The following is a 12,894-nucleotide window of genomic DNA, read 5'->3' as shown; positions in this document are numbered from 1 at the left end:
TATTGAATGAAATAAAAAAAAAACAAAAAAAACAACCAAATTTAACCTGAAAACAAAGGTGCTGAACTGCTAAAAGCTGAAGGTTACACAGAAGCAGAAGTTGGAAAAAAGCTGAAAATGTTTTAAATGTAAATTAGAAAACCCTAAGAAATGAGAAAAGAACATTTAGTCAGAAAACATCTGAATGAATATTAAAAGGTCATATTCTTTGAATCACTGAATGAAGAAAATGTGATCCCTCCACTTTGATCCACACAGTTTAAAAAGTTTAAATGTCTGAGTTTTGAAAGACACTGTGTTGGAAAGAGAACAATAATGGCGACATTTTGAGGGTAAAATGATGGCTGTAACACTGTGGACACAGCAGCAGTTGAAAGAGAAGTGCTTAAGATGAATCTTGGTACAGTGGCAGGCAGAGCTCGTTAAGCAGGCAGGTGTGAGCCTGGTTGCTATAGTGACCGCACCCAATGGCTCCATACACACGACACAGACATGCACCTCACTTTTGCTGCTTAAAATGAACAGAAAAGTCAGGCCCAAACAAATCGCTCCCAAATGAAAAGTAAAAGTCGTATTGACAAAATTCTTTCACCGTGAGCGACAGCAATGTCTAGTCTACTGAATTCTCAGTTTTCATGCCTGTGGAGTTTATTATATGGACGTGGTGACAGTGTAAAGACACCATGCTCTTCTGATTTTCAAACGAACCTTCTGAGCCATTTTAACATTAGAGTCTATGGAAGAGTTGGAGGGAGGAGGCTGTGCATTGGTGACATTTATGAAAGAACCATAACACCTAGTACAATAGTAAACACATTGGATGAAAGAGGACAGCGATGGCTACGTTTTGAGGGTAAAATCATACCTGTAGAGCAAACGCTGCAGACACAGCAGCAGTTTTAAAAAAGATTTTAAGATTAATTTTTTTGCTCCTCTCACTCTAGCAGTTGAGCTGTCTCACTCTAGCCCCAACATTCCGTCCCATACACACCCATTATAAACTCTGAAACGGGTGAAAAAACATCATGAAACTTAAACTGGAACTGAAGAAAAAGTATAATAGATATTGAAAAGATAAATACAAGTTGAATAGTTGAATGTCTTGTCTTCGTTTTAAAGTTTGAATGGTGGCTCTATGTCAACGTATGTGGAAGTAGTAGGAGTTTAAAAATGAGTAAGTTGAATGAGAATTTGAAGGGTCTCCCCATTGAAATACATGGGAAATTTTTGTTGAATAAAGTTGAATAAAATTAAAAATATAAATGTTAAAAATGAGAAAAGTAGAAGCAGTCATGTCCAAAAGAATAGGAATCTAATGGTGTTTGAATGGTTTTTCTAAGTTGAACGGTTTTGAAGGAGTAGGATTACAAAAAACGTACGGAATAGATAATAATAAAATAGAATAAAGATTAGAAGAACAATACTGTGAATGCTTTTCAAGCATTCACACTAATAATAATAATAAAGATTAGAAGAACAATACTGTGAATGCTTTTCAAGCATTCACACTAATAATAAAGATTAGAATAACAATACTGTGAATGCTTTTCAAGCATTCACACTAATAAAGATTAGAAGAACAATACTGTGAATGCTTTTCAAGCATTCACACTAATAATAAAGAATAAAGAGAAACAGGAACTCAATAGTGTGGATGCTTAAAGCATCCACACAACAAGCATTAAACTAACTTAACAAACAAGCATTAACTGGTAGAAAAGGTGAGGCTAAATAAACAGGTTTTTAACTGCGATTTGAAGAATTGAATGGATCAGACTCACGGGTGCAGCCAAGGCAAACACACGGTCACCTCTAGTCTTCAGCCGGGATCTCGGTGGTACCAAAAGTGACTGGGAAGATGATCTTAGTACTCTATCAGGGGTGTATAATCTAAGTAGTTCAATGAGGTAACTTGGCTCTTAATTGTTAATAGTTCTAAAGGTGAGCAGCAGGATTTTGAATTGAATACGGTACTTAACGGGAAGCCAATGCAGGTCGGCAAGGACAGGGGTAATAGAGACACGCCGCCCGGTATCAGTAAGGAAATGAGCCGCCACATTCTGAACAATTTGCAGTCTATGGAGAAAAGTAGAGTTAAGACCAAAATAAAGGGAATTGCAGTAATCCAACCTAGATGTCATGAAGGCGTGGAGAAGCTTTTCCAGGTCCCTGTGCGGGTCATAGTGTCTGGCCTTGCAAATAAGACGCAATAGAAGCAAGATTTGACAACAGAAGACACTTGTTTGCCGAATTTAAAAGAGCTGTCCAAAAACACACCCTCAGTGCAGCAGGGCTGTGACATGGGAGTACTTGGAGGACTTGGTCAGAAGCTTTGCAGCAGCATTCTGAACAACTTGCAGATGCTCCAAAGAGGCATTATATAAACTAGTAAACAAAGAATAACAATAAACAATGAATGAAAGATGAAACAAATGCATGAATGACTATTTCTAATTCGGAGCGCGATACAGTGGGACTCAGCTTAGCAATGTTTCTCAAGTGATAAAAACAGGAGCGGACCAGATATTTAACATGACCAAAGTCAGAGCTGAGTCAAAAGTTACACCAAGGTTCCTGATAGAAGTTTTGGTAAAAGTAGCAAGTGGACCCAAGTTTTCCATAACCCAAACAAACGAGGAGTTCAGTCTTCAACTCATTTAGTAGAAGAAAGTTTAGAGCCAATCAACCTCTAACGGAGTCTATGCATCTATGCAAAATCTGTAGCTTGGAAACATCTTGAGGCTTAAAGGAGATATATCTGAATATCATCTGCATAGCAGTGATAAGAAATGCCCTTAAAAGTGCTCAATAAGTGCTGGAGAGGTAAATACAACTTCCGCTCTACAATGCTATTTTTTCATTGTATATATATGTGATTATTCATTTGTGAATACAAGTTTATCAAACCAAGTTCTCTGAGCGTTTCATTAGTCATCCACTTTGCTCTAGCAGTCGAACCTTAGCTATTGGCCCAGCACACAGGTAAACATTCAAATCTCTATTCCAAGGATTGAAAGGGGTGTTACAAAGGTCTTAGTAAAAGCAAGCAATACAATAAAGTGATTATAAATCACAATTTGCAACTGTGTTTCGCAGAACTGTAGTTCTAATGTGTTAACAGAAACTGTCTTCAAACAAACATTTCAATATTCTGTATAAAAGGCATATAAGCCTTCCTATTACCTATTCTCTAATCTAATTCTCAGAGGAAAATGCTTCTGATAAGAGGACACATGAGTCTGCATCTTACTGTAGCACTACACAACATAAGGGTATTAAAAAGAAGTCACAGTCAGTTACAGAGCAAAAGAGACTGACTGGGGTGGCCTTTGTGACTGTAAAGGTTGCCACTGAAGACAAAATGGTTACGTAAGAGACGTTATTGAAACTAAAGTTGGTTAAGTACTGATAGCGATCTTTAGCACATGACCTAAATTCATCAAAAAGATTGAACTACAAAAGTATGCAAGTGGTTTAACCACCATGTGGTTCTTAGACTATAACCTGCTATAAACAACCTGCTACCGAATGTTGGTGCAAATTGACTTTTTTGAACGAGCAATGACCAAACAGCCTGCTGCAGTTTGCAAGAGGTTTGCAACATGTTTCCAGTTTTGAGCACGCAATGAATGGTTTTAATTAGATCAGCAGCTACACCACAAACAGTTCTAAGAAACCAAGTTAGCAATTTTACAATTTTGATTTCAACTACTGATAATATCAAATCTAATCGCTTTATTACAAGTTAGTCAGAATGTAATAATCCTGTTATGCTATAATTAATAATAATAATTTGGAGTTCAAATTCAGTTTAACATTATGAGAAAGACATTACCTTCCCCAAAATATTCATTTTATACAAATATCATACTAAGAAATTGATAAAGGAATTTTATTTGAAATAAAGGTTTTGTTGATTTTATTTATTTATTTTAAAAACATTTTTGAAGGGGGAGGGGGGAGATGTCCTCGTCTAATATCAGTCCTGACACTAAGTAATTATTCTAATTATTATTAGTGAGTTGAAGACACTGCAGCCACTACATACAGCTTCACACTTTACATTAGACTTAGTTTTATCTGCATCTCTTAATAACCTCTATTTGACATATAAAAAAACAAATGACAGAGTTACTGCTTACCCGACTGCTCCTTCTGTTGTTTAATCGTCTTCTGTATGTAATAACACTTTGAATGAATTCACAGCTTCAGTTCAGCAGCAGCACAACTTCTCTGACAGAGAGGACAGTTATGTGTTTGACTGTGTGAGTGGGAGTGCTCTCTCAGGTCTAGACGGAGGAGGTGTCGCTTCAGTCTTCATAGGAAAAACCTGAAAGGTCCAAGACACGGAAGATTCGCCTACACAATTTCATGCACCTGAGAATAACATGAAGAGAAACGTCTACTTTGCTGCAACATTTTACTAACTTTTTGGCGATTCATAGAATTGTTTTCAAACCCCACCACGAAAAATGATGTTACCAAGTAAAGAAATTAGCTGCTTACCTAGGAAAACTAGTCCTGAAAAGGAGACAGACTGGCACATGCTAATATGAGACATAAAATTGGGGAGTTATAAATGTTAGTCTGTGTATGAAAAGTCACTGCCACTATTCACAGATTTAAGTTGAATTTCATTTTCTAAAAATGCAGCAAAATGTGCTACCGATGATTTTAATCACCCTAAAATAAAACGGGAACCAGAGTAGGTGCAGGCCCTGTGTCGCTGTGCCATCCTTTCGGCATCATATGCATAAGCATAAACCTACAGAAGGAGTGCAACAGTTACTTGGTTTTCACTACTCATTGTTGTCATAGTAACTGATTGTGTCATCTTTGTCTGTGGGAAACAAAATACATTACCATCAATACAGTGTCCTATGACAGATGAGCAGAGTTTTGATGCAGATGACAAAGGTAGTGTACAATGGAGGGAAAAGCCTTTGAGAATAACTTTTTGTTGTCCTTCCATTGAAGGTAGGTAAGATAAATAAAAGTAATAAATAAAACTGTCTTCTGTGAAAGGTGTACATGGTCTGCAACAGGTGGTGCATGTCAAAGTAACATCCACATGGGCTCCTCAGACCAGGCCACCTTCTTCCATTGCTTTGTGGTCCAGCTCTGATGCATGAGCAATCAGCTGATACACAACAATCTGACACTTTTCTGCTAGAACCAGCACTAACTTTTTTTTGGTAATTCAAACTATCATAGCTCACCACTGTTTAATTTTGTATTTTCTAATTATTTTTTATTTTTATTTCATTTTGACTTTTTGTTTTTAATTCAGTTTAGTTTCTGTTAGTATCCAGAGTGGATTTTGTTGTTTCAGTTTAGTTTTAGTTCTTAGTATGTTCAGAAAACCTTTATTTGTCACACAAAGGTTACCCTCCGGTGAAATACTGGTAGTATTATGGAAAAACACAGAAAGTACAGTACAATGGGCAAGTGGAGGAGGGAAAAAAGAGACCTCTACTCCTGCTGGACTCTGAGGAGAGCACAGAAATTATCACATTACAACACCATGAAGCACATGACAAGCAACAGGGGTGGGTAAGGGGCGAGAAGTAGGCCTATGTAGACACAGCTATCCGCATCTGCTGCCATCGGAGGGCGCTGAGCTGGACCCGCCGTCTAAACATCGGCCTTGGAAGTTAGCAGACCAGGTGTTGGAGATGGGAGATAAACACAGTCCTGTTATCAGGGAGAGAATTTGTTGTTGTTCAGCTCCAGCCTTGCAGCTTGCGGCGATGTGGTAGCCGCATGAGATGATGGTGGTGTTTTCCTTTAGTGCGAACAACTGCGTGTCAGTTTAACAGTTGATCTAAAATGTCCGTCACTGATCTTTCGATCTCGTTGTATTTTTGTAGTATTTTTTAGTGTTTAGTGTTTTTCTGTATAAAAGGCGTACTAGGACTCTGGTGTCTGCCACAGCCTTCCTATTACCAATTTTCTAATCTAATTCTCAGAAGCAAATACAAAAAAGAAGTCACAGTCAGTTACAGACCAAGAGAGACTGACTGGGGTGGGCTTTGTGACTGTTAAGGTTCCTACTGAAGATAAAATTGTTGCGAAAGATAAGTTGAAAAGTTGAAACCAAAGTTGTGTAGGTACTGATACTGATCTTTATCACTTAACCTGAATTCATTAAAACAATTGAACTAAAAAGTATGCAAGTGGTTTAAGCGACATGCGGTTCTTAGACTATAACCTGCTTTAAACAACCTGCTACCGAATGTTGGTGCAAATATTATTGTGCCATATATTTTTCTTTCATGTCCTTCAGGGTTTGTAGAAACGTGTCTGTCTTACACAGATCTGTTTATATATTTCAGTGCTGACCTGACTGTGACAGCTAAGACACGTTTGAACCTGTTTAATGGTCTCTTCTGAACAAGCGATGACCAAATAGCCTGCTGCAGTTTGCAAGAGGTTTGCAACATATTTGCAATCTTGAGCAGGCAATGAATGTCTTTGATTAGATCAGCAATTGTACTACAAACAGTTATAAGGAAGCAAATTTTGGTCTTAGGAAAGACCTGTATGATACGGAACATTCGCCTACACGATTTCATGCACCTGAGAATAACATGAAGAGAAACGTCTACTTCGCTGCAACATTTTACTAACTTTTTGGCGATTCATAGAATTAGCAGTAAATTGGCCTGTTGTAATAGCCTCTCGATGTCATGTAATACAAGAGGGAACTGCTTCTGTTACATCCTGTGAGGCTGTGGGAGTGTGTGGGCGTGGTGTTGTCTTCTCCCTCTCCTCCTCCTTCTTTCTTGCCCCTGCTGCTCATCTGCCCTCGTTACCACCAATTACCCTCAGAGGTGATAAGCTGGAGAAGAGCAGTGTGGTGGTGGTGGTGTGGGAGAGGCTGCTGCTGCTGCTGCTGCTGCGGCGGCGGCGTTGTGAAGAAGGGAGGAGCCAAAGTTAGTTTTCCTTGTGTGTACTTCTTTAGAATATTCAAATTGTCATGCAAATTGATAATTGTGCTGAATCATGTCAGAATCATGTTAAAAGTTGGAAAGCACAAAAGATAAACTTCTCAATTTTCCACACCAACCTCTCCATCCATGCCTTTAATCCTTAGCTTTAGAACAACTACAAGTAATAAATGGTCAAATGATAGTCAGTTAACCTTTGCAAAATAGCTAATGTTTTTTATGATGATCAACTAAAGTGTGGTCTTCTACTTCTTCGACTTCGACTTCTTCGAAAGTTTTCAGCTAACATCTCTGTGGGAATCACCTTGTTGGTGCATATATTCAACAAAAGAAATGGTAACAATTCATGTCTTTGCGACTGGCTGCTAAAATTGTTTTTTGCTAAGTTGTCTATTATGTGTAGAAACAACACTTGTTCTTCCCTTCAGCTAGCTGCCATTTTTATCCTTGAGATATTCATAGGTCAGTGGGGCTTAATGAACAAAACATTGTATATAAGATAAGTGAGCAATGCTACATTTAAACCACACGATGGCGGTAGAGGCTAACAAAAGGACTTTCCCTCCATTTCAAACAGTGCACAGTAGGTAAGAGTTTCAAGCAGGATCTATACGGCACTCTGTGAACTGCATGAACCACAACTCTCACTCGGTGTAGTTCAAAGCAGCACCAGCACCCCTCTGTGGTAAATGTCTAATTCCAGGTCCTATGTACAAGCACACAACACAACACGTCCTCCTTTCCCTGGTGCCACAGTATAATTCCTAGATTAAGGTTAACGAGCCTCTCCAACCTTATTGCTGTAATTATGGCTTGGCAGTGGAACAAGACAGCAGAGCTTTTTGGTGGTTGTGCCCTTCATGACTGCCAGACATGCTGTGCCATTGCGGGGTATAAACTGTAAAAATCTTTTCACATGCAACTTGTTGCTCATGGTTTGGGTGTGGATTCAAAAAGATTCCACAGTAAGTCACTGAGATTTGTCTCGGTCATGAAACGGAGAGCAGCTTATATGAGATGTGGTTTGGTTCAAAGTGTGGATAAGTGATGTTCTTGAATATATTTTAAACAATAGCCAGTGAGGTCCTTTGAGTGTGTTGAATTTCAGCTTGTCCCCTTGCCTGTGTTGGTTTTTGCCATGAGTCCTCTGATTTCTTCCCAGAGTCCAAACACATGATGCAGGCTGGGTTAAGTGGCAGCTCTGAGTTGCATTTATGTGAATGTGATATTGAAGGCTTTGTCCTGCAGAGATCGACTCCACAGTCACAGCGCACTGGGACAATGGAGTCCAGTAAAATGCATAAAGGATGTCTCCATCATTTACAGTCCATGGCAGCGCATGGCTTGAAAACATGCTCAACAATAAGAAAATGGTGTCAGTTTGTTTTTCTTCCAGAGCTCAGTTCTCAAACTGAGTCAGATCTAAAGATTAATGGACAATGGATGGAACAGAATTCAGAGGTTTAATATCCATTTATTCTTTTAGATTCCCATCTTAAGATTTGAGAAACAAGTCGAAAAGGTGAGTAAGGTTGCAAAGGCAAACTAGATGATAATATGATTTCTCCATCCATCCATCCATCCAATTTAGGGTTGTGGTTAAGTTGGATCCCAGCTGTTATAGGGTGAGAGGCGGAGTACACCCTGGACAGGTCGCCAGGCTTTCATAGAGCTAACACAGAGAGGCAGCCATCCACTCTAGCATTCACACCTGTTGCCAATTTAGAGCCAAATATTGCTGAAATGTGAATGTCTTTGAACTAGCCCCCAAGCTTCTTGCTGTGAGACAATGGTGCTAACTGCATTTCTTCTCAGTTATTGTTTTATTTCTTGGTCGGAAGCAGCATCTGCAAAAATCGGGCCCCTTATAAAGATGGGCAATTAGAATTATGGACAATAAGTCAGTAAGGTCACACAACGACAGTGTTTAGTTTTGGTCATTTTATTATATTCAGTAGCATAAAAGTATAATATAAATGTTTGCACAATTTGGCTCCCCGGGTGTGCAGTGAGCTTCCTCTTAAAGCTTTTTGTATAAATCTCAGTAACATGTGCAGCATCTATGGGTGCCATTGTGGAAATCGTAATTTCTGTTTGGAGCGTCGACATGTGGAATTCCTTACTTACACAAATGAACCCAGAACTCCGTTTTGGATCATTTTAAACTCAAACTGTCATGAATAATCTGCTGCCTCTTGTTTTATGGCACTTCAGTACATAGTAGTTGCACTGTTCTGTGTTGCTTTTCTTTGTTTTTACTGTATTTGGCTTTTGTGTTTCCTAATTCATGAATATACTGTACACGTTACATGTGCACACTAGCTTAGGAGGTAAATGCTGGGTGTGGCATGGTTCATGCCCATGCCCTACAAAAGTTCACAAATTATTTCACAGACTTTACACTGTCCGTTACCTGCAGGCCCTGATTCCTTTTCTCATGTAGTGTTCTCTGCACGGCCTTTAAACAGCCAGGAAAAATCAAAAAGAGTCCAACACAGATTCATGCAGGTGACCCCTGATGTTCAGCACTACTGCACAGGTCAGTCTAAGGAATCCTTCATCCCAAGATCCAGGTGTGCAAAGACAAATTTTAGGAACGCTGCCAGCTACGGCTACTTTCCACCTGTAAGATCTATGCACTCAAAAGTCGGTTTTAAATAAAGGACGGCGCAGCCTGTGTGAGGCTCCTCCTGTCCCAATTAACACCTTTTTCACAGTGGCTCCGTCACCACAGCTCGACCTTGAGGTAGTTCTCCTCTGGCAGACAAGAAAGACTTCTATTTTACACAAGATATTTTATTCCTGATGGCTCTGTGCGCTTGTCAGGAGAACAAAAGGCAAACATGAGGTTGGGTTTTGATAAATAGCCGCACGTCTTTCCTAGCAGATTGTTTTTGGCAGGCTTGAGAGAGTAGGTCTCTCTCAGGCAGATTTACTGCATGCCAGAGGCTGAGGATTGAGGAATGTCCCCCTGCAGTGAGAAAGAGAGGGCCATGGGAGGGTGAACAAGACAGACTGAGGCATCTGTACTTCCAGATGATATAAGACCTGACAGTAGGACATGACTTTTTTTAAGTATCAAAGGATTTGGAGCGCTCGCCCTCTCGCTCCTCTCCCATGAGACATTCTGAGTATTTCCAAATTAAGACTTCAAATATCAGAACTTAATAAGAGCCGTTAGATGTTAACTCTTATTGCTTTAAGTGGAAAAGACTGTTTAAGCAACTGCAAGCCACACATTATTATTATTATTATTATTATTATTATTATTATTATTATTATTACAATGAGGGAATGCCGTCTTGAATATGGCCCCTTCAAACACAACGGTTGCTTGATGGCAGTCGATTAGTGTTTTTCTACATGACAAGCTGCCCCACATTTTGATCCATCAGGGTTACATCTGTTTATACTGGCTATAACCCACCCTGAGAGGACAGTGAATTAAGCACATTAATCCTTATCCTCACTATAAAAAGGATATAAAGCAGGAAAGCTCCACCATAAGCCATATTTGCTTAGGCAGGAGATTCCACTTTGCTCTCATTTAATTTCTTTCATGCTTGTTTTGTAGTCAAATGCATATCATGGGTTGACTATTGGCCTAACCCTCACACTCCTTGCTACTGGTTGCTTGTAATTTTTAGTGTGCTACATGGGATTATCAGAGATTATCTGCTGTTGCAACTGCTGCAAGCTACTCTAGTTAAGATAAAATGCCTAACATGGGAATCACAAACAGCAAAACAATGCCGGCGTCTGCTTGGGAACCTTTTTCTTTTGTTTTTTGTTTTCTTTACTTGACTCAATTTCAAATTTTGCTGTTCACCCATAACTTCTTACTGGAACAAAAAAGTTTCTGGCTGTTGAAGGGTGTTTGTGTTTAGGAAGGATGTTGGCTAGAAACCTGCTCTTCCTGAATCAGCTTGTGTCTGCGTGCTAGAGTCATGCGGTGTAGGGGATTACATTCCCCTGTAACCCTGTCCTTATGCATTAGATCGCAGTCTGTGCAATGCATTCACATTTATATCACTTGATATATTAAGGCAAATTCCCAAAATGACAGAAGCTTGTCTGTGCATGAGCCAACCCTCTCAAGATGGATGAAACATGACCGATACTCGTGCTTATAAAACAAGCCGTTTTCCATTTACTTACATGTCATCTCAGTTTCTATTGCCTTGATAGATTTTTTTTAAAGATCAATGGTTATTTTAATGCGCACAGCAGAGCAGTAGCTCTTGAAAGTCAGAAATAAAACCATATCCTACAGGTTTTTATCATACTGTGTTATTTGTCTTTGAAGAAGACAAGTATATTGATATATATATATGCAAACACCTATCAAGTGTATAAAAAATGCATAGGCGCTCATGCATATTCAGGTACACCTGTGTTTGGCTTCTCATGCAGTGGCATTCAGGCATGCCCAGCTATGCCTCTGGATTTCAGCATCATCTGAAAGGATTTAATTTCTCTTTGATTCCTTGGTATCTCTGGTATCTTTCCCCACCAGCCGAGAGTGAAAACATTATTTACATCTCTCTTAGCCCATTGTGTCAAGTTACACGACTAGAATGACTTCTGAGACAGAGGTATGTTAGTGGGAAACAGCACAACCAATGAAAGAAGCGTGGGTTTTGTTTTAATAGTGTTATCACGTGCTGTCAAATAAAGCTACGCTTCTTGGGAATTATGCAAAACTGTTTAAGGAACACAAAAACAATCTCCTTAATGTGAGTGAGTGTTTGTGTGGGCATGACGTCACCTAATTGGCTGGCTGCCTATCACATTTTATTCATATTTTATCATCTTGCAGCCTTCCAGTGTCATGCAACTAAAAGATAATAAACACCCAGTGGAGAATTCATGGCCGTGCTGTAGAAACAGAGCGAACAATACACCTCTGTTCCAAAACTTTCTGGGGAAAACCAGGACTAGTTTGTGTGTATTTGTCTAGACGGCTGTGACAAGTCATTACTATTGGCAAACAGTTACACATGGGGAAAAAAGAAAGCACAACAAACAACAATGCTATAGTATTCATTCAAGTGGCACCAGCGTATTAAACAACCACATTCTGAGAGCTGAAAGAGAGGGAATAGAGAGGTGAACTCATACTAATTATTCCCGTAAGGGAAGACTGTGGTCTTGACTGGTTTTGTATAATGGTTAGTCCATACATATTTAGAGACATTTGATAGAACCCAACAAGCTTATACTGTTTGGACATTTCATCTATATTATAGCCCCAATATTTTTTGTGGTAATCAGTACTTTCTTGGGGGGATCCTAATTATATGGATATGATCTTTGAAAGTGTTGTGGGATGCTACAGGTGCTGCTGAGCCCGTGACTTTTCTGTCACTTCTATTGCAAATGGTATAAATGCCATAAAACAATAGTTCATGCAGCGTTCACAGACAACTGGTTTTTATGATACGTTTGCTCAGACACAAGCAGTAGCCTGCATCTATGCAGGATCCAGCTCGGATTCATTCCTCCTCACCGGCCTGGCTTGTGTATGTTCTGTGGGAGAGAGAGAGAGAGGCGGGACCTTGACGCCGGGAAGGGCGTTCTCTTTGCGGTCAGACCGGGCAGAGTCATCCCGAGGGGTGGGTCCTCCGGCAACAGAAAAGGAAAACCCACCTTTTTTCATTGTTAAGGACGCGGTGGAATGTGATGGTTTGATCTCAAAAGGACCAGGGAGGGGAATATCCGAGAGGAAAGGACCAGCGAAAGCGACTGAGGGAAAGGGGGAAAGCAGAAAGCGGTTCCCCCCCTATCGCCTCCAACTCTCTGGTCTTGAATGAGAATATGCGGATGAACTTGTCCCGGCCGTGTCGGCTGCAGCGAGCCCTACCGTCCGCACGAGCTCAGCCCGCGTGAAGTTGTGGATTTACCGTTGCGTTTTCCGGACCCGGCGGTGGAACTGCTGAGGTAA

General features: G+C 39.9%; 1 protein-coding gene across 2 annotated transcripts in view; it reads left to right on the top strand.

Moving 5' to 3' along the window:
- The first annotated feature begins 12,563 nt into the window (after positions 1 to 12,563).
- Positions 12,564 to 12,894, top strand: part of luzp1 (leucine zipper protein 1) — a 56,739-nt gene continuing 56,408 nt past the window's right edge. For both annotated transcript variants that reach the window (XM_004540396.3, XM_004540395.3), the window contains exon 1: positions 12,564 to 12,890. The gene's annotated coding sequence lies outside the window, so the exon portion shown is untranslated. The remainder of the gene's footprint in view (positions 12,891 to 12,894) is intronic.

This window comes from Maylandia zebra, linkage group LG19, assembly GCF_041146795.1.
Source record: "Maylandia zebra isolate NMK-2024a linkage group LG19, Mzebra_GT3a, whole genome shotgun sequence".
Lineage (NCBI taxonomy): Eukaryota > Metazoa > Chordata > Actinopteri > Cichliformes > Cichlidae > Maylandia > Maylandia zebra.
This window is presented reverse-complemented; position numbering and strand designations above follow the sequence as displayed.